The following is a 21818-nucleotide window of genomic DNA, read 5'->3' as shown; positions in this document are numbered from 1 at the left end:
GTACTGTATGTACAGATACTGGTGCTGTACTGTATGCACAGATACTGGTGCTCTACTGTATTTACCACCAGATGTATCTGCTCCCCAGATAGACTCTGTTTTTTCACCACAGATAAGATGCAAACCAAACTTCATTAGAGATCCGCCGTTCCAACATTAGAATTGGCTGAAGTGCAGATGCTCCTGCTTCCCCCTGCCTTCCCTCAGAATCGCCAATCCAAACCAGTATACAACAACCAGCCAATCACGGCAAGCGATGTACCGGTATTTTCTGTGCACACTGCATACAAAGCCTGCTTGGATTGGGTGGGTCAGCTCTCCCTGCCTGCCCAGCCCTCCCTGTCTTCAAGACGATCTGAGCGGTAGTGCGCAATATGATACTGCCGGCACAAGAAAACCACTGAGAGCAGGGAGAGGGGACTGCTTCAGGAGCGGCTGGCCGGGATGCAGCGCACGGTGGCTCACCTAGAGGGTGCCTGTTCCTGAAGCTGGAGAAGGACAGCTTCTCCAGTCCGGCTGGGAAGTAAGTTTCAGCATGCCGTATACCGACATATAAGACAACACCCGGCGTATAAGACGACCCCCGACTTTTAAAGAGATTTTCATGTGTTAAAAAGTAGTCTTATACGCAGTAATATACAGTAATATTTAAGTATTTAAATTTTATTAATACCCGGATAACCCTTTAAGTGGGGATTCCAGCTTCAGCAAACATAGGGTATTCTTTGCATAACTCATATTGAATGATTCCAAGTGGAGATCTTGAACACCCTGAGGAACTCATACACAAAGTTTACTGGAAAACTGTATAACTTTTCACTATACAAAGCATAACATTTTTTTTGAAAACTAGAATACCCTTTCAAATACTAAGTCACAAAAGTATTTAAAAAAAAGTCCATTAAAGGGTTTTCCAGGAATATTAAATCAAAAAATGACCTCCGGCAATGCATCACCTTCTAAAAGATTCATACTTACCTGCTCCCTATTGCTCTGAGCCTGTGCGTTGGCCCCATCTTCCATTCCCCAGCTTCTTTTCTTCTGGCTGGGTCATGGACATAGCAATGTCCACTGATTCAGCCAATAACTGACTTCAGCAGTAAAGTTTCCCCAGGTGCCAGATTTACTGCAGAGCTCAAACTCTATCATTTCTAATCATGTTTAGCTATTGTACTGCACTGGTATACAAATTCTACAACCTCACCAATCAGCTGTTTCTAAGGGCTGCAACACATGAGCAAGAGCAGCACCCTCGACATTGCCTACATCTATCCAGACAATGTGGGAGATTCTTTTAAGAAGGACATTATGTACAGTAGGCTGTACTAGCATGAGATGCTCCACAATTATTAAGAGGTGCACACTGGAGTAGGTTTTAGGTGTAATGTGAGCCATATTGTTAAATATGCACATGTTGCAAATGTTGTCTTACAACTTTTCCCACCATGTCTCACCCACTTGTTACAAAATTTTAGAAAGGAGGGAAAAACCTGCCAATTTAGGTGTAAACTGAGGCTTGAGACAAAATGTGTAACATTTCTATACCAGAAAACTGGTGTAGAAGCTTAAGAACTCTCCCCCAAATTTGTGATGTAGAACATTGTACTTTTAGCAGTGATAGTGTGGGGTATTGCAGCTTTGTCCCATTCACTTGATAGATCATTCATTTTAAAAGGCTAACCAACCAGTTAAAGGGGTAGTCCAAGATAATTGAAAACATGATATACTTGGCCCTTTCACGAGTGTTGTTCTCTGCAGAACTGGTCCAGGTGTCTTACTGCTGTTTGTTTACAACATGCTTGAATAAGGCAAGTGACCACTGGAGTCAATTACTGCCCTTAGCAGCCTACAACTGAGGACAGTGATTGGCTGAAGCAGTGACGTTCTGTATACTTGCACAGCACAATTTCGATGAGGTGCACAGGATACAGTGTCTTCACCTGTAGTACACTAAAAACAGTGACTGGTTTCAGCTATCACATGCCGTATCCAGGCACGTCACCACTGCTGTTCTAAACAAACAGTGATGAGAACCAGACCAGTGATGCAGAGAATGGTGCTGGAGAAACGGGTAAGGTTATCTTTTTTTTTTTTTTTTGGGAGATTTTTAATTATCTTGGACAAACCCTTTAACGGCTGACACAGCTTTTATCTGCTAACATAAGAAGGATAGAATGTTAGAACAATGACAACAGTAAAGTAGTAATAAACAATGTACTGTATCACACTAGTCATTTTTCATCCTTTGCCTCTGAAACAGCAAACATTTGTCTCTGTTACTACAAGTGTTCTCATTATTTAACTCAAATACTGGGCTTCATCGAAATAACATGAGTGTTTGTTCTGCTCATATTTTGTTTGTGTTATGGATTCAGAAGGATCTTGCATTATAATGATGTAACTTGCCAGTGACTAGAGACTGCACAGGAAGCACGACTCCTGATCTTGGCTTACAACACTATTTACATGACAATACAGCTTTGTTGATTTACTTTGACAATAACATTTCTCTTAACAAGTTCTATGTCTTGAAGTGGTTGGTGGCAAACAAACCATCAACCGTAGAACAAATCCTCGTGTGTATATTTAGGAATAGCATCTCTTAGATACAGAATCACATTTAAAACAAGCAGGTGCCTTGGAGACCTACAGCCAAGTGATTAGAAAGGTATCTGTAAAACATGAAGGTCTTAGATTCAAAGTAATAAGTAGAACCATTTCTGCTTATCATGGAGGTGACTTTACCGAAGCACAGAGCTTTTGTTTAACTGTTTATCATGGAAGCCAAATATGCAAAATTGTCACAGTATTTTGGATGCAAGCCATTTATTTTATAGAAAGGCTGCTGGTGTACAACCATTTCATTTTTTTAAATAAGATCAACAATGTGGGGCATTAGGTTACATTACGTAAGCAGCATCATTCAACCATAATATATTGGTCATAAAAATTGCTAATGCCTCCATAAAACACGTTTGGCTTAGGCTACTTTCACACTGGCGTTTTGAATTCCGTTTGTGAGATCCGTTTCAGGGATCTCACAAATGGTTCAAAATGGATCAGTTCAGCCCCAATGCATTCTGAATGGATAAGGATCTGTTCAGAATGCATCAGTTTGGCTCCGTTCCGCCTCCATTCCGCTCTGGAGGTGGACACCAAAACACTGCTTTCAGCGTTTTGGTGTCCGCCTGGCGATGCGGAGCCAAACAGATCTGTCTTGACTTACAATGTACATAGCATCATAAATCAATATAATGCTATATAAATCAATATAATGCAGCGCTGGGAGCTCCGGCCGGGAGCTGCTTTGCGGACTCGCTGCAGGAGGAACGCTCGTCTGCAAGGGGCCTTAGAGGCACCTAGTATAAATACAGTATAAGGCCCTTCTTAGTGCCCCCAACTTTTTATACTGTCCTTTTTAGTGTACCCCAGTATTTAAGGCCCTTCTTAGAGTACCTCAGTATTTTATAAGGCCTTTCTTAGTGCCTGCCAATATACTGGCAATAAAAAAATAACATAAAAAATACTCATCTCACCAAAGGCACCTGTGAGGGCACTTGCTCCTCACTGGATGCTGCAGGACCTATGCTCCCAGTGTGATCATGTGACATCATTACACTGAGAGCATTAGGACCCGCAGCATCCAGTGAGGGGCGAGTATCCCCACACATTCAAGAGGATGAGGTTAGTACAAAAACAGCTGTTACACGGTCGTTGTGTAAATGAGGCCTCGGGTTGTTGTATTATCTATCTATCTATCCATCTCTCTCTCTATCGGCACATTTATTAGGACTAGAGATAAGCAAATTTTTCAAAAGTTTGATTCAGCTGATTCGACAAATTTTACTTTGTCATGAATTACTTTGTCACAAAGCGTAAGTAGTGGGTGTAATGACAGGGAGCTGCGATAGTAACACCTCCCGTTATTGTACCCCTCAGATGCTGCGTTCATACATGATCGCAGCATCTGAGTGTAAAAACAGTGTGAAAGATCTGGCGCAAAATCTCGCGCCGCGTGAGATCACATCATCACGCCAGCTGACGTGGTGACATCATACGTCACCAATCACGAGATTTCGGCCGAGATCTTCAATCAAGATGGTGGATGGCGGCCTGTCGCAAACAAATGGGAGAGGTAAGAATGATTTGTTTTGTTTTTTACACTATTTCAGGTTAAATCGATTCGCTTACACGAAGCACAAGGAAATTCGGTTTTGAGGCGAATTGAATTTATCCTGAAATTCGGATCGAATTACTCTTCATGGGATTCACCTATCTCTAATTAAGACTGGTGTTTTAGACGTTGGTCTTAATAACCCTATAGCTGGAGGTGGATCGCTGAAGTTATGTATGATAACTTCGCGTATCCACCGCTGATTCTAAATGTAAGACAGCTTCTGAGCAGTCTTACATTTAGACCATATTCTACGCCTAAACCAGGCATAGAAAATGATAAATCAGAATTTGCCTGCTGGTCCGTCCCCTTCCCCACCCAAGCCCTCTTTTTTAGACCTGGCGTGGGTGGGGAAGAGGACGGACCAGCAGGCAAAGTCTGATTCATCATTTTCTACGCCTGGTTTAGGCATAGATTCTGCCGCAACATGGCATGTGACAGAATCTGCGCCAGATATATGCCACACAAATGGGGTATATCTGTTCGTAAATGACCCCCATAGACCTTTCAAAGGGGTATTTTGATCTGGGAAATTAATGGCATATTGCTAGGATAACCATCAATGTCAAATAGGTGTAGTTCCCACCTCCTATATCCAGAACAGGGGATCAAGGTGAAGGGCAACCACACAGCGCCGCTGCGACCACCCTCACTGCCATGGTGGTTCCAGTGCACAGCTATTTCTGATCATCCTATAGTGGTAAATGGAGAGGTAACTATGCTTCCGAGGCTTGCTCTTCATTCACCGCTATGTGACTTCTGAAAATAGCCAAGTGCACTCTCTTGGCTATTTTCGGATGTCCCACAGCAGTGAATTTAGAGAAAGCTTTGCATCCCAGTAATCTGTGATAAATATCCAGGATGGGAATACCCTTTTAATTTTTTTTGGAATCCTGTAGAAAAACAAATCCTACAGTAACTGAATTGATAAAAATTTATACCTTTTTACATCTCAAAAACATTCAGGTAATCCATTAAGCCTTGTTCACACAGCGGATTTTGTTTGGGGATTTCTGTGCTCAAACACACACTCTATTGTTTTTAAAGGGAATCCATGTTGCTGTCCATACTGCCATGGATTATTTGTGTGTGGGTTTCCTGATCGCACCAAAAAACGGACATGAGTGGAGCTAAAGCAATTTGCGGTCCACAACCCGGGCACGGAGGGGCAACGGTTGCGTGAACAAACCCTTAGAGGATCCATCTTTTAATACTTTGTAATCGGACATATATAAAAATATTATTTTGGTAAATAATGTTGAAATAATCATGAATGGTTAGGGCTAGTGCTTTTATAAAAGGGGTTTTCCGAGATTTTTTTACCAATGACCTATACTCAGGATCGGTGGGGGTCCGACACCTGGGACGCCAGCCAATCAGCTGTTTGAGAAGACAGCCTCGCTCCTGTGAGTGCTGCGGCTTTCTCTCTGCTTTCCATAGGCCAGTGACAACACGTTCTTTGATCATGTGGCCTAGGAGCAGCTCAGCCCCATTCAAGTGAATGGGTCTGAGCTGCAATACCAAGCATAGCCGCTATACAATGTGCAGGGTAAGCTGTGAGAAGGCAGCAATGCTCTCAGGAGCTCCGATGCCTTCTCAAAACAGCTGATCGGCGGGGGTCCCGAGTGTCGGACCCCCACGATCAGATACTGATGACCTATCCAGAGGATGAATCTTCTCTAAAAAATCTTTTGAAAAACCTTTTTCAGTGTACAGATCCGGAGATCAGTACTCTACGGGGGGGGGGGGGGGGGGGGCTTCTTTTGGGAAATATGTAAAGTATATAGTTGTTCCTACATACTCTACATACACTCACCTAAAGAATTATTAGGAACACCTGTTCTATTTCTCATTAATGCAATTATCTAGTCAACCAATCACATGGCAGTTGCTTCAATGAATTTAGGGGTGTGGTCCTGGTCAAGACAATCTCCTGAACTCCAAACTGAATGTCAGAATGGGAAAGAAAGGTGATTTAAGCAATTTTGAGCGTGGCATGGTTGTTGGTGCCAGACGGGCCGGTCTGAGTATTTCACTATCTGCTCAGTTACTGGGATTTTGACGCACAACCATTTCTAGGGTTTGCAAAGAATGCTGTGAAAAGGGAAAAACATCCAGTATGCGACAGTCCTGTGGGCAAAAATGACTTGTTGATGCTAGAGGTCAGAGGAGAATGGGCCGACTGATTCAAGCTGATAGAAGAGCAACGTTGACTGAAATAACCACTCGTTACAACCGAGGTATGCAGCAAAGCATTTGTGAAGCCACAACACGCACAACCTTGAGGCGGATGGGCTGCAACAGCAGAAGACCCCACCGGGTACCACTCATCTCCACTACAAATAGGAAAAAGAGGCTACAATTTGCACGAGCTCACCAAAATTGGACTGTTGAAGACTGGAAAAATGTTGCCTGGTCTGATGAGTCTCGATTTCTGTTGAGACATTCAAATGGTAGAGTCCAAATTTGGCATAAACAGAATGAGAACATGTATCCATCATGCCTTGTTACCACTGTGCAGGCTGCTGGTGGTGGTGGTGGTGGTGTAATGGTGTGGGGGATGTTTTCTGGGCATACTTTAGGCCCCTTAGTGCCAATTGGGCATAGTTTAAATGCCACGGGCTACCTGAGCATTGTTTCTGACCATGTCCATCCCTTCATGACCACCATGTACCCATCCTCTGATGGCTACTTCCAGCAGGATAATGCACCATGTCACAAAGCTCAAATCATTTCAAATTGGTTTCTTGAACATGACAATGAGTTCACTGTACTAAAATGGCCCCCACAGTCACCAGATCTCAATCCATTAGAGCATCTTTGGGATGTGGTGGAACGGGAGCTTCATGCCCTGGATGTGCATCCCTCAAATCTCCATCAACTGCGAGATGCTATCCTATCAATATGGGCCAACATTTCTAAAGAATGCTATCAGCACCTTGTTGAATCAATGCCACGTAGAATTAAGGCAGTTCTGAAGGCAATAGGGGGTCCAACAACGTATTAGTATGGTGTTCCTAATAATTCTTTAGGTGAGTGTATATCACTGCATATATTAGAGAATCGTTTAAATCTTGCAGTTAGTTAAAGAGAGAGGGAAAAAAGGAGTTTTCAAGTGTTATGTTCAAAACAGTCTGCTGACTATAGTGGATCCACACTTATAACATTGTTCTTTAGTTATTTTGGTGTTAGGTATTGTAGCACTAGATGTGAAGATATGCTTGAAAGTAGTGTTCCACAGTTAGCAAGCTAACCCTATTGCCAGAAACAGCATTTACATTATAGGTCTGTTTTTATAGACATTGCTCTTCTGTAATAGGCTATGGCACAACATTTCCAGATGATGCAGTCAAGTGTGCTAAATGTGCCCAAGTGCCTCTCTTGTAGTGACACATTAATGCATAAGATTATGGCAATTATGTCCAGGCCTTAAGCACATGGCTATATTTCAGATCTTTGATGTATAGATCTAGTATTACAGTGCACATGTGTCGTATTTACATATTGCAGATTTGACACATATTTTATTACAACAGCCGCTGCACAATACTGAGACGTGATGCCTGTGCTGTGCGTGTGCAGCAGATTTGTACAAGGATTAGCCCCACTGTCATTCAATGGAACTTATCCTTTGCTTTTTGTCACAAAATAAGTAGCAGGTAGATTTTTATCCACTGCGTCACCAACAAATCTGCCTGTAAATTTTTTGTTGCATATGAACAGGGTTGCAGAAAACCTATTCAAATGCATGGCTTGCAGATTTTAGTCTGATGTGACATGGATTTCAGTGCAGAATTCATTACAAAACCCATGTCTGTGTGAAAAGGGTCCACACTGCGGTTTTTTATGCCTTCATCTGGGGGGCACACAGAGATTTTCTCTTACAGATCCATGATATGGGGAAAAAATTATGATATGTTCAGTTGTACTCCATATTAAGAAGTGTTTATAAGGGCAGATTATTGGACAGATTATCAGACAAATGTTCCTGAGAACACTCGTTCCCAACAATCTGCTTGTGTAGAAGTGCAGCCAATCACCCGATGAATGAGCGAAACGCTCGTCCATCAGGTGGTCTTGTAATTTATGCAAGCACCTAAATTATCGTTTCTGGGCAGCAGATTGTGCCGTCTAAACAGCGATCTGCTGCCCAGAAACAATGCAGCTATATGAGGATGAGCAATCGTAATAGTGATTGATCGTCCTTATACTGTGGAGGTGATCACTGAACGAGCAGCTAACTGTCGGGAAGGAACGCTTCCTTCCCGACAATCTGCTGCCGATTTGCACGTGTAAATGCGCCCTTCCACTGAGGACTGATTTGCAGGCTGACCAACAGTAGAGCCTCTTGCAATTTTACAACTACTATTAAAATTACTTTTAGTTTGAGATAGTAAACATAAGGAGGTCTTATGACAAACTTATACGACTTATCTTGACCTCAACAGTTAAAATGGTGTGCCTAATAGCTTAGTAATTATGTTACCCAGTACCTCAAACAGGTTGTCCGGTTTCTTGAAGCAGGAAAGTGGACAACTCAGGGGATTGACCTGCAATATAAAACAGATGATTACTTACCTGATAGATCCTGTTCCACCACACCAGTTCTCCCTGCAGGGCTTTATTCTCCCAGCTGCAGTTATGATATCACGTTGACAACACAAGACCACTGCAGCCTATCACTGGTGGATTCAGTGCACCACTCATGCCAATGATAGGCTATATTGGTCTTGTGTTGTGATGATGTAACCGCTGCAGCCGGAAGAACAGAGCCCTCCAAGGAGAACTGGAGTGGTGGCACAGGATCTGTCAGATATGTAACCGTCAATTCTATATTACAGGTTGATCCCCTAAGTTTAACCCCATTAATGCATCAAAATGTGAAGATGATTATATAATACAATCACTGGATCAATGGACCCTGAGGCACGACCTATGAAGAGCAGTAACTGTCTAAAACATGTCCAGAGGAGCCACTCTATCACCAGGACAATAATTGTCAGTTGATTAAAAAACTAAATTAGAAAATTGGGCTATAAAAAGTTTCTGTGGAGCGTCAGCCTAAGGGTTCATGGACACGGCTGTAGCGGTTTTTGTGATCCGCAAATTGAAGATCCGCAAAACACGGATACCAGCCGTGTGCGTTCCGCATTTTGCGGATCGGTATGTCCTTCCCTCTGTTAGAACGCCTATTCTTGCCTCTTGACAAGAATAGGTACCACTGGGGACCACTGAACGGACATACGTGTGCTGTCCGCATCTTTTGTGGCACCAATGAAATGAATGGGTCCACATCCGATCCACGCAAAATGCAGATTCACATATCCCCCTTCCCCCCTTCCTTCTGTGCTGGGAAATTAACAACTATATCTAGCACAACCCTAGAGTATATCAGATTGAATATACTACTACTATTTTCCATATCAGTGTTATATATTAGCACCAGACTAACGGTATACCCAACAAGATACTTTAGTGACAACGTAATCTGGTAATAGGCGAGGTTGGATTGTCTTTTTAATGATCACATTAGGGTATAGCTTTTTACATAAAATACAAATAAAAGTTACGTTTTAGCACCTGTCATAAGCAAGCTTTTTGTAGCCTTTCGGCTGTCGGATGTATGCATATTAAATACACCCCGGACTACTACATGTACCCAAGGGTCTTGTGGACCAAAGCTACTGTCATGTGCATCAGACCTAAAGGTAAGGACAAATGGAATGACTGGTTGTATGCTGCAGGCCATGCCCACCTGCTTCAGCCAATAGGGGCACAAAAAAAAAAATCGGTGGGCACAGCTTGCAGTGTGCAGCCAATTGCAGTGTGAACAGGCTGTTTGGTCTCACCCTAAGAAAGGACCATGCTCGTACTCTATTGGGGCATTAAGACACATTTAGTTTTTTTCCCCCAATAAAATGAATGTTATCCTTATAATCCTTATATCCCTTAGCTCCAGAGCAATAGCAGAAGCGCGCTACTGTACTACTGACAGTGGGGTTTAATGGGCCAAAGGGGTGGAGTTTAGTAGTGTGACAGGGTCCCCCAGACATAACTTTGCTTGGGGCCTCAGAAATGCCAAATCTGTCCCTATCTATCCATTCCTTACAATAAGTTATTAATGTCTGATCAGTGGGGATCATCTGATCAGTTGCTTGAAGTGGCTGCAGCGCTCCTGGAAAACCACTTTAAGAAGATATAGACTTCTGTTATGGATTTGAATCCTACAGTAACAGCTATGACAACCGTTAAACAAGCCTTTACATGCAATATAGTAAACATTAGGATGCATTAGTGTTTTCTTGATAAGATTGTGGTGGACCCCTATTCCTACTGCACAGGCTGTACGTATAGCATGTCCAACCCATGACCTTATTCCTAGTTCAGCTTCAAAATGAAAGGTTTTCTGCTAGACCTTAGAGGCCCTATTTGAATAGGAGTTCTTTATTGTATCAGAGCTTGTGCCCACTGGAGGATCCTCTGGTACCCTGGTGGGCCAGTGTGACCCTGACTCCCAAAGTAGAAGGCACAATATGCCTCTTTTGCCCTCTCCCTACGTTTTGTTAAGATCCAATGTATGAAAAAAAGCACTATACATCTGATATGAAAATCCAGCCTTTCTGGAGAAGAAGGTAAAACCACTAATGTGGTGTGTGCAACGTCGTAATTCGGAATGGTCGGACACATGAACTTCACTTCAAATTCTTGCCACAGGTATTAATTTACTTTTGCAATATAGAATAGGATTCCTTCAGATGTACCCCAAAAATATGAACACAAATATATGTAGGTCTGTATTCAGTATTCTCTAGTGTATTAAGAGGAGGAATCTATGATATACCATAGCATATCACATATGCATCCAATCTCTGTATAAAATTTCAAGATAAGGAAACTTATTATAGAGTCCTGTCATATCGACAATACTGGACGCATGCTATTGTGCAATAGTGTACAAAGGCGGTATGGAATATTTGCACAGGTCTGCATATTATACACTGTAGTCCTATGTAAACTGATCTCTCTACCAGACTAGAATTTCACAGCTGCCGTTTGCCCGAGATAGGATAGTATGTATAGGTTCTGTTGTACATTACGCTAATTATCATTTCAGTGTTAATATGAATTTGATATTTCGACAATTATAAACCAAGAAGGAATTAATTGCAGTAAACAGTCAGAGCTCAGCAACTGTGTGTCCTCTGCCACATTACATCATGACAAATGGCTACTAATTGCAAGGTACAGTATACATATATGTTGCTAATGAACAGAGGGCAATTGGACAGTTGCCCTTTCGTCCTTGTAGTAAGAAGGCTAGAACCAGAGAAAGATATGCAGATCATGGTATACTTTTAGCTACTCCTCTGAAAACCATATATAATTACAGTAAGAGAATGGAGGATGCAGGGGCAAAAAATGTGCTGGTGTGGTTACTGTAATGTATTGCATGTAGCAGCAGAGCAAAGCTAAAGAAGAATAGCTAGGCAAACTGTACTGTCTTCTACAGTATGTGATGAACACTGTATCCACCCCGGTAGAGATGTGTAATCTCAAAGCACAATCTTACAAATGAAGACACTTCATTTGCGTGAAAATTAATTTTTAAATAGGAAAGTAAGACATGACATCTCGGTGACAATAAAAAGAAAAGATTTATTAGTGTGCTAACATCTGCCTGCAGACTGCAGCCAACTGTGTGTGTGCTCATTTAAGACTATACTTGGAAAGTCTTCCAGATACATTTACCTAGAGATTTTGCACTAGCACTTCCCATCTGACAGAAATCATCCAGCTGGGTCTGATGAATAATGGTTGAAGGCAGCTTCTATCAGTGCTGATTGATTTACAGAGGGCTGAATGACCAATATTCTGTCCTAGAAGGACGTTTCATTACAATTAAGATTAAACTGTAGAGTAGAGGCTTTCTGCTTTATAGGATATATATATATATATATATATATATATATATATATATATATATATAGTTATGCCTGCTTTATACAGATAGATGTGAGATAAATGGATAGATAGATGATAGATAGATAGATAGATGATAGATAGATATAAGATGTTATAAAGGCAGACAAATACAAATAGGATAGGCATTAAGTTCCAGTTTTCAGACTGGTAGTCATTGACCCCATTCATATTTTAACTCCACCCATTCATAACCAAAGGACAAACCTACTTTAGCACCCCCCCCCCTCCCACCCTATGCCCCCAGACATGTAAGTACATAAAACCATAAGAATGACCTCCTTATCCCATTTCCATTCTGCCTCCAGCTCTGATGAGTTGCCAGATAGCAAAGATCTGTCCTATGCAAGTTTTAATATGCTTCTCTGTACTGTGGCTTCTGAGTCCCAGGCTGCTCCAGGAGATGCCCTAACTATTCCTCTCTGCTGACCTGACACAGAGGTGGGGTCATTTATTTTCTGGGTTCCCAACTTCCTAAAATTCAGGGGATGTCCACTTCCCTAAAAAATCCAGAACCCCCAATGATCAGTAAAAATACATTCAGGGTTTGAGGAGCATTTTAGCAATCTAGGGTGTTACCAACTCAGCACTGAGAGCTGAATAGCAGCAGATGTCAGATGGTTGACACTTGCAATCAGCAGCAATTAAGTAATCACCCAGCTTTTTAGCCAAGCATGGCAAGTTAAAAAAAAAAATGAAAAAAAAAGAAACTCTGTGGAAGAGTGAGAGGAAAGCCAAGTTGCTGGAGGTTTGTGTGGCTCTGCCCAACCATAGCAGCTTAGCTGATTTGCTTCCTTGGACATTGCAGCAATGAATATTTCATGAAGACCTGGTAATAATATTAAAAGAGACATGGGCTATGCATTGCACTTATAATGTCATCTGACCCTATTTTGTCTCTCTGCAATGGACATGGATGTATCCATGAATATACACTGACTAATCAGGTTAGCATGTGCTCCATTATCTGCTCTCACAAAGAGCCCAGCTCTAAGGGGGTACCCTACTCATCCATAGCAAATGACAAGCAGTAGATGATGACTTACCTGCAGGAGATGGGTGTCCTTCAGCTCTGCCTTGCCGGTAAGACTGTCTACAAGGAAGTCCTCTCTTCCCTGCTGCTCATAGACTGGAGCAAGCACACAATAGGTATGTGCAGAGTAAGAGGAGAAGGGGGGATCTGCCTAGATGACCGGCTGATCTTTATTACAGGCAGCCTTGGAATTTGAGCCACACTCTCAGCATCAGCAATGAAGGAATTGCTTCTCCCCCTTAAGTTTGTGCTGTGGGTAATAGGCAGAGCTGACACTAGGCTGCTAGGAGTGGAGCAGCATCAGCAGCACACTGCAGCCTCTCCGGCATCCCTCCGCTGGGAAGGCAGGACACAGCTCAGCTCTAGCAGCCCATTGGCTCCCTGCTCAGGATGCTGCCCTGAATATCCAATCTAGCAGCACAAATACATCCTGCATCGCCCATCCCATGTAGTACTATCCCCCAGATGGGCAGGAGCAAGGGAGGAAGGAGATCCCGGCGAATGACAACCAAGGACACCGTATGAGTCCTTTGGTCCAGCAAAGTGACCCTGGCTTACTCTGCAACATGTGCATCCAGCAGATCTGGCTATGACCTGGATGTGCCCAAGTGCTCCTCTGCCTCATGGGACTGCCTGCTTGTGATCTATCATCCACAACATAGCATGGAGTGCAGGAGTGGTGGGGGATGGGGGATGCCAGGCTAAAGTACACTCTACTGTAATGCATTATGTGCTGGGACTCCTGGATCTGGCAGCAGGGAACGCTGTGCAATTGCTACAGCTGTATCTTTATTTATTTATTTTATTTGTTTATTTATTCTTCACTGTCTGCTACACAGCATACGTTATACTGTGTATGTGTGTGTATATGTGTGTGTATATGTGTGTGTATATTTATATATATATATATAAACACACACATATCAAGAAGATCTGAGCAATTATTAAGATACAGATTCCTCAAGCTGGGAATTGCACTGCCAATTATCTTGGGATGCCCCATTTTAAGGGCAGCAGTAAAGAAAGAACCCCTCCAAGCAGTGGAGTGCAGCTGTGGTTAAAGCTGATACATTGCAGTCAGCACTCTATCTCCCTGGTGCTGCAGCTGACACACAAGCTGATGTGGGAGTGGAGGAGGGGCTGTTGGGAAATGAACAGAAGCATTTAACTCTGCCAGTACCAATGGTGCTGCTGGGGTTAGACAGATGGCTGCATATGTTCCTCAGTGCCACACTTCTTTTGTTGCCTAGAATGACAGAGGCACAGATCTGGCTGACCCTGGTTATATCATTATCTTAGAAAACAAATGACATGGATTATTATTTATTTAGTTTTTGTACAGATTATGTAAATGGTGCTTAATATTTATTTCGATAGCAGCTCTGGTGTGGCTAAATGGCTTTGAAAGGCTACATAGTAGAATTCATTTATGCATGTTTTATAGAATTACACCTACTTAACCAGTAATAACTGCATAAGCTCCAATTGTGTGCCATTACTTTGTGCTCAAAGATAATATGATAATATATCTCTTTAACTTAAAGGGGTTGCCCCATTAGAACAACATATCTATTCACAGGATAACATGCAGTAAAAAAGAAAATTCTGACCATTCCGGGTGGCGCTGATGCAGAAGAAGCTCAATACTCCAATGTTACCAATAAAAGGTAATCTTTTATTCAAAGGTCTACGCGTTTCAGGGGCAAACAGTCCCCTTCATCAGGACAATAAAATTATTACATTCAAACATACTTTTTCCCATTGTTTTATGCACTCTGTTTGAGCGCAATGTGTGTGAGTCACATGGGCGGGAGGGGGGAGGAGTTGGGGGCGTGGAGGCTTGAGGGGTCACTAGGATACAGTGACTCCCCTCAAGTTAAAACAGCCAATTGCTCCGTATTGTGGGCTCTGTTGATGCCCTATGTTGTTTCTCCCGGTGACGAATTATGGGCGGTGCTCTCTCTCATTAGTCAGGCCTCCGGATGACGTCAATGGGGCGGTCCTAAGATGACGTATTGTGGGCGGTGCTCTTTTTCCTATTCGCCTGGCCTCCGGATGACGTCAATGGGGCGGATTCAGGATCTCTCTCCTAGTCGGTCACATGTACATCAGGGCGTGTGTAAGATAGTGACGCAGTATGATCACATGATTTTATTCTTGGTCAGGTGACCGTCATCACCTGATCTGTGTCTGGCTGTCATCCAGGAGAAACCAAGAATGGTATGTATGGTGCGCTCTCTATGCGCTGTCTCTGAGGGAGGTGCTTATATCATGTGATAGATAGTGAGGGGAATAGAGGAGATGGATCGTCATTTTTTAAAAAAAATTATGCATCCTTAATTCCGGTGTCACATGCATCGGGTTAAAAAAAAGGGGGGGGGGGGGCAGCATGGATAAGGGGATCACATCGGTGCAACATGTCATATTTCAAGTGTAGCGCTTTGGTGTAATAGGTAGTACCCGGTATTGCTAAAATCAATAATATACCCTAAGATACCGAATCTACTAAAAGACACACAAAAGATCAATAAATAAATAAATTAATAGTTAAAAATTATGGAAAGTTAAAAGGTGTCTATCTATGTATATATATATATCTACGTATCCAAAGATGCATAGAGAGATACAGAGATACATCGGAGGCATCGTCCACCTGATGTAAATGCTTGGTCATTGTCGCGCATACGGGACGTTTCTATTATTTTAAAGGTTATAATACTATCCTCTTTAGGTATGGTGTATAAGCCTATATTCTTATGTCCTTTTTATTTATTTTTGTTATGTTCTTTTTTATTTTGTTTTTTCATATTTTATTTATATTTTTGTACTCTTCTAGTTCTAGTGTCAGTCTCAGGGGGAGGGGGGAGAGAGAGGGGGGGAGGGGAAAACGGTCTTATATGGGTCCTATGTTCGATCTAACCCACAATCAGCATCTCCGGTATCATAAGTTATAGTACGGTCTCACTCATCTCATTAAGTCCATGCGGGATCAGGGTATCCAATTGATAGATCTAATATACCTCTCTTTTTTTTTTAACCCGATGCATGTGACACCGGAATTAAGGATGCATAATTTTTTTTTTAAATCACGATCCATCTCCTCTATTCCCCTCACTATCTATCACATGATATAAGCACCTACGTCATCTTAGGACCGCCCCATTGACGTCATCCGGAGGCCTGACTAATGAGAGAGAGCACCGCCCATAATTCGTCACCGGGAGGAACGACATAGGGCATCAACACCGCCCACAATACGGAGCAATTGGCTGTTTTAACTTGAGGGGAGTCACTGTATCCTAGTGACCCCTCAAGCCTCCACGCTCCCAACTCCTCCCCCCTCCCGCCCATGTGACTCACACACATTGCGCTCAAACAGAGTGCCTAAAACAATGGGAAAAAGTATGTTTGAATGTAATAATTTTATTGTCCTGATAAAGGGGGCTGTTTGCCCCTGAAACGCGTAGACCTTTCAAAAAAAGATTACCTTTTATTGGTAACATTGGAGTATTGAGCTTCTTCTGCATCAGCGCCACCCGGAATGGTCTGAATTTTCTTTTTTACTGCATGTATCCTATCCCTCTAACCGTTAGTCACGGCAAGGGGCACAGACCAGGGCAGCAGACGCAGTTTTTCCCGTAAGCTGGACGGGTAATATCCAGCAAAACAATTCGGAGGCGTTGTGACCCATCACAACCCCATTCGGTAAGCATAATCAGTGTATTTGCTAACACTTATTACTGTAAGGTTCTACACACGAGGCGCTGCCTCCTCTCCTCTTTCTCTCTATTCACAGGATAAGTGTTTGATTGGCTGGAGTATGACTGCTGGGGCCCCTGCTGATTATAAGAATAGGGGCCTGTGTTCCCCCATTTGAATGAAGCATCAGACAAGCATGCTTGTGTATTCGTTCCTCCATTAGACTCTGAGACTAGCACAGGCACTCGGCTATCTCCGGTAGCCCCATAGAGTTGAATGAGGTGACAATGTGCATGCACATCAACCACTCCATTCAAACAGCGGGACATGGACTCCTGTTCTTATGATCAGGTGGTCCAAGCAGTCTGACCCCAGCAGATCAGAAACTTATCCCCAATCCTATGGATAGGGAATGGTGTTTTAATGGGATAGCCACCTTAAGGTTGAGGCTATATGGTGCAAAAGTAAGTCTTAGAAAGTCACGAAACCAAAAACTTTTGTGACACCTGTCTAAACTTGTTGTTGGGCGACTATGCAAGAGCTGTGATTTTGTTGCAAATTGCAGACAAGTTGCATGTGACTTGCATGGTGGCCTACGATAGTGCAGTCACAAAAATTCAAGTGTTGTTTTTTTTTTTATTGTCACAGTCATGGCATGTCACGTGTCACATTATGATTAGAGATGAGCGAATCAAAGTTGACAAAGTGGAATTTGATCCGAATTTCAGGAAAAATAATTTGATTCACACCGAATCCGAATTTCCTCACGCTTCGTGGTAATGAATCACATTTTTTCCTAAAATGGCTGCTGCACATGTTAGGACATAGAGCAAGGAACTCTGGGAGCAAGGGATCACCCACAATGCCATGCATGCAGCCAATCAGCAGCCAGCCAGCCCTGTGATGTCACAGCCCTATAAATGGCCTCAGCCATCTTGGATTCAGCCATTTTCCATTAGACCTCAGGACAGGCCAGCAATCAGACACCCGATGTTAATCAGACCTCATCTGACAGCACCAATCAGACCCACAATGTTAATAAGAGCCTCAATCAGACCTCAGATAAGACCCCCAATGTTAATAAGACCCCAGTAAGACCTCAGATCAGCCTCCCATGCATCAGATCAGTCCCCCCCCATGCCTTAGATCAGCCCCTTGCTTTTTATCAGCCCCCTGCCATTTATCAGACCCCATGCCATTTATCAGCCCCATTATGAGCCCCCATGCCATCTATGAGCCCCAGTGCCATTTATAAGCCCCCATTTTGAGCCCCCATGCCATCTATGAGCCCCAGTGCTATTTATGAGCCTCCATTATGAGCCCCCATGCCATCTATGAGCCCACGTGGCATCTATGAGCCTCAGTGCCATTTATGAGCCTCCGTTATGAGCCCCCATGCCATTTATGAGCCCCCATGCTATGCCACCGATTAAATAAAATAAAAAAAACACTTACCTCTCCTGCTCTGGACTCCGCCACTCCTCACCTCCAGCGCGCTCTGTCTTCTTCCTGCTGCGGCTATGCTGTGACCTGATGCGCACAGCGTGAGGTCACAGAGCGCCCTCATGCTGCGCACAGCCGACAGCCAATGACCAGGAAGCGGTGAGTACAGAGCCTTCACCGGTTCCTGGTCCTCCAGTACTAATGAGAACTTCCATAATGGAAGCGCTTACTAGTCACTAGTATTTGCTTTATGACACGCAGGACCATTTTTACCCCCCTTTTGAGGGGTAAAAGTGCATCTTATAAAGCAAAAAATACAGTATTTGCTTTTCAGCTGTGCAGTTATATGTTCTAAAGCCCTTTTTTCATGTAATAGAGGCACAAAAAAAAAGTATTTGCCATTGTGTGGTGAATTCAGAAAAGTACAGCCCATTTTGGCGTGTATTAGCAGTGCAGTTACATGTTCTAAAACCTTTTGTGGAGTGTATAAGTGGAAAAGGGAAAAATATATTTGCCGTTCAGCAGTGCAGTTATATGTTCTAAAGCCTTTTGTGTCGTGTGTAAGTGGAAAAAAATAAGGGCCTATTTGCTGTTCAGTGGTGCAGTTATATGTTCTAAAGGCCATTTTGTTGTGTATTAGTGGCAAAATAAAAATATATTTGCCGTTCAACGGTGTAGTTATATTTTCTAAAGCCCTTTTTTGCGTGTATTAGTAGCACAAATAAAGTATTTACCGTGTGGTGAAATGAGAAAATTACTGACTTTTTTTGGGTGTTTTAATTAGCTTTTTATTTATTTATTTGATCTAACAGTATGTCAGACAGACAAGTGCCAGGCCCTAGTTGACATGGCCCGGGAGCAGGCCCTGTGCCCTCATCTGTCCTCAACCTGCCTCTGTCCTTTTCTGTTCCCTCAGCTACTAGATGACAGTCAGCAGCTACTGGCCATCGAAGATGTGGAGAAGACATCTGCTGCTTCCTCCGGTAGTTGGGCAAGTAGTCATGAGAAGAGTGGTGTTGCGAGCGGTCAGGCTCCTGGCCCAGAGACAATTGAGGAGGATATCAGTGACGTGCAGACAGTACATGATGATTATGTAGCTGATCGCACTTGGGAGCCGGGTGACGAAGGGGCTTCATCATCATCGGGAGATGAGGGTGGCAGCTTGACTGTGAGGCAGCAGAAGAGCCAAAAGCACCAGAGGTAGACCACCTGCTTTAAGGGAGCCTACCTGCCCAGGAAGTAGCGGTGCAGGGGTTCAAGGAGGCAGCGGCGATAGGAGTCAGTCACGGAGTGTTGGGGGTAAAATAACCTACTTGGCGGTGTGACAGTTTTTTGTTAAGCACCTGGAGGAGGTGAAAATGGCCATTTGCAGAATCTGTGGACAAAAGTTAAGTGAGGCCAGGTTGCCAATGTTGGCTCCACTACCCTGCATAAACATATGCAGCGTCACAATAAAGTGGCCTGGGAGAACCGTGACTCCGATGTGGCGTTCCAGCCTGCTGCAGCAACTGCTGCATCACCCAGTGGCACTCAACCGATTTCAGGCAGTCAAGGCTCCACCACCTCGGCCCAAGGGAGCTGTCTGTCTTTCTCATCATCTGCTGGTCCTGATGCTGCTGCTCCTCCTCCTCCTCATCAGTCATTCCGTCAGCAATCGATCACCGAAGAGATAAGAGATAACAGTATGCGTGCACTCATGTGCTCCTGGCCAAGTTGATGGTGCTGCAGTCCCTCTCTTTCCAAGTGGTGGACTCTGCACTTTTTAGAAAACTGATGGCTTGTGCCAAGCCAAGGTGCAGAGTCCAAAAGCCATTTCTTTGACAAAAAGGCAGTACAAGCCTTACACATGTATGTAGAACAGAAGGTGGACCAGTCATTGAGCCTGTCGGTGTCTGCCAAAGTGCATGGCAGCGCCGACGTGTGGAGCTATAACTACGGTCAGGGACAATACATGCAATTTACAGCCCACTGGGTGAATGTGGTTCCTGCACAGCCACACCAGCAACTTGGCCAGGAGATGTCACTTCCGCCTCCACGTTCTCACGCGGTTGGTTCTGCGACAATGTCTGCCTCTGCCTCCTCTTCCTCCACCATGTCCTCAGCCTCCACTGTAGGGACAATTCACAGTGCTCCTCCAGAATACCACATGTGCAGGGCACGGCGGTGTCATGCTGTTCTGCACCTTATTTGCCAATGGAGGAACTGCTCCGTGTCCTTCATCAAGAAATCGAATCCTGGCTTTCTCTGCGACAACTCAAAATCGGAACCATGGTGACCGACAACGGGAAGAACATGGTGTCGGCGCTGCATCAAGGAGGGCTGAACCATGCTCCCTGCATGGCACACATGTTCAATCTGGTTGTCAAGTGGTTCCTGAAGTCTTCCACCCATTTGCAAGACATCCTAAAAATGGCCAGGAAACTTTACATGCACTTCAGCCACTTGTACACCGCAAAGCACACACTCCTTGAGCTGTAGCAGCAGAATGACATCCCCCAACATAGGCTGATATGCAATGTTTTCACCCGTTGGTATTCCATCCTCCATATGTTGGACCGACTAGACGAACATAAAAATGCCATAAACGATTTCTTGATGATCCAAGCGGACAGGAGTACTCCCCTGTGTAACTTCGATATCAGCCAGTGGGAGCTCATGCATGACACCTGCTGTTTGTTCAGATTTTTTGAGGAGGCCACGTTATTTGTCAGTCGCCAGGACTATAGGATGAACAACATCATTCCACTGTTTTATGTCCTGGATCAGATGCTGGTTAATCTGTCTGTTCAGGGGACTGGAGATGTGGCACCTAGATCTCATGGCCACATGGGCCCTGTGGGAACTGAACAGGAGGGGGAGGAGGACATTGGAGCGCAAGCAATGTTTAGCGAAATGGGTGGTTTTTCTACACAGGTGACAAGAGAGGAGGAGAAAGAGCAGCCAGAGGAGCTACAAGGCGATGAGGAAGACGAGGCAGAGGACCCAGACACACCGTGGCAGTATGCAGTGGAGATGGAGGCAGGGAGTCCCTCCGAGTCACTTGCACAAATGGCCCGATCCATGCTCACTTGCTTGTGTAGTGACAGCTAGTGTTGATCGCGAATATTCTAATTGCGAATTTTTATTGCGAATATTGGCACTTTGAGAAATCGTGAATATCTAGAATATAGTGCTATATCTTCATAATCGCGAAGATTCTAGATTTTTTTTTTTCATCAGTACCCATGATCCCTCACTGCTTCTTGCTTTTGGGCCAATGAGAAGGCTGTAATATCTTTGACTTCAGGAGTAGTGTTGATCGCAAATTTTTGTATCACAAATTTGTATCGCAACTTTTCCAATTGCCGATTTTCACAATCAAGAAAACAATGACTGGAGATTCATGAATTCTCAAATTTGCGAATATATAATGAATATTCGCGAACTATCACAAATTCGAATATTGCCACTGCCGCTCATCACTTGTGACAGCCGAATTGTCACCATTCG

Source organism: Bufo bufo, chromosome 1 (assembly GCF_905171765.1).
Source record: "Bufo bufo chromosome 1, aBufBuf1.1, whole genome shotgun sequence".
NCBI lineage: Eukaryota > Metazoa > Chordata > Amphibia > Anura > Bufonidae > Bufo > Bufo bufo.
The sequence above is the reverse complement of the archived record's forward strand: the minus strand, read 5'-3'. Positions refer to the sequence as shown.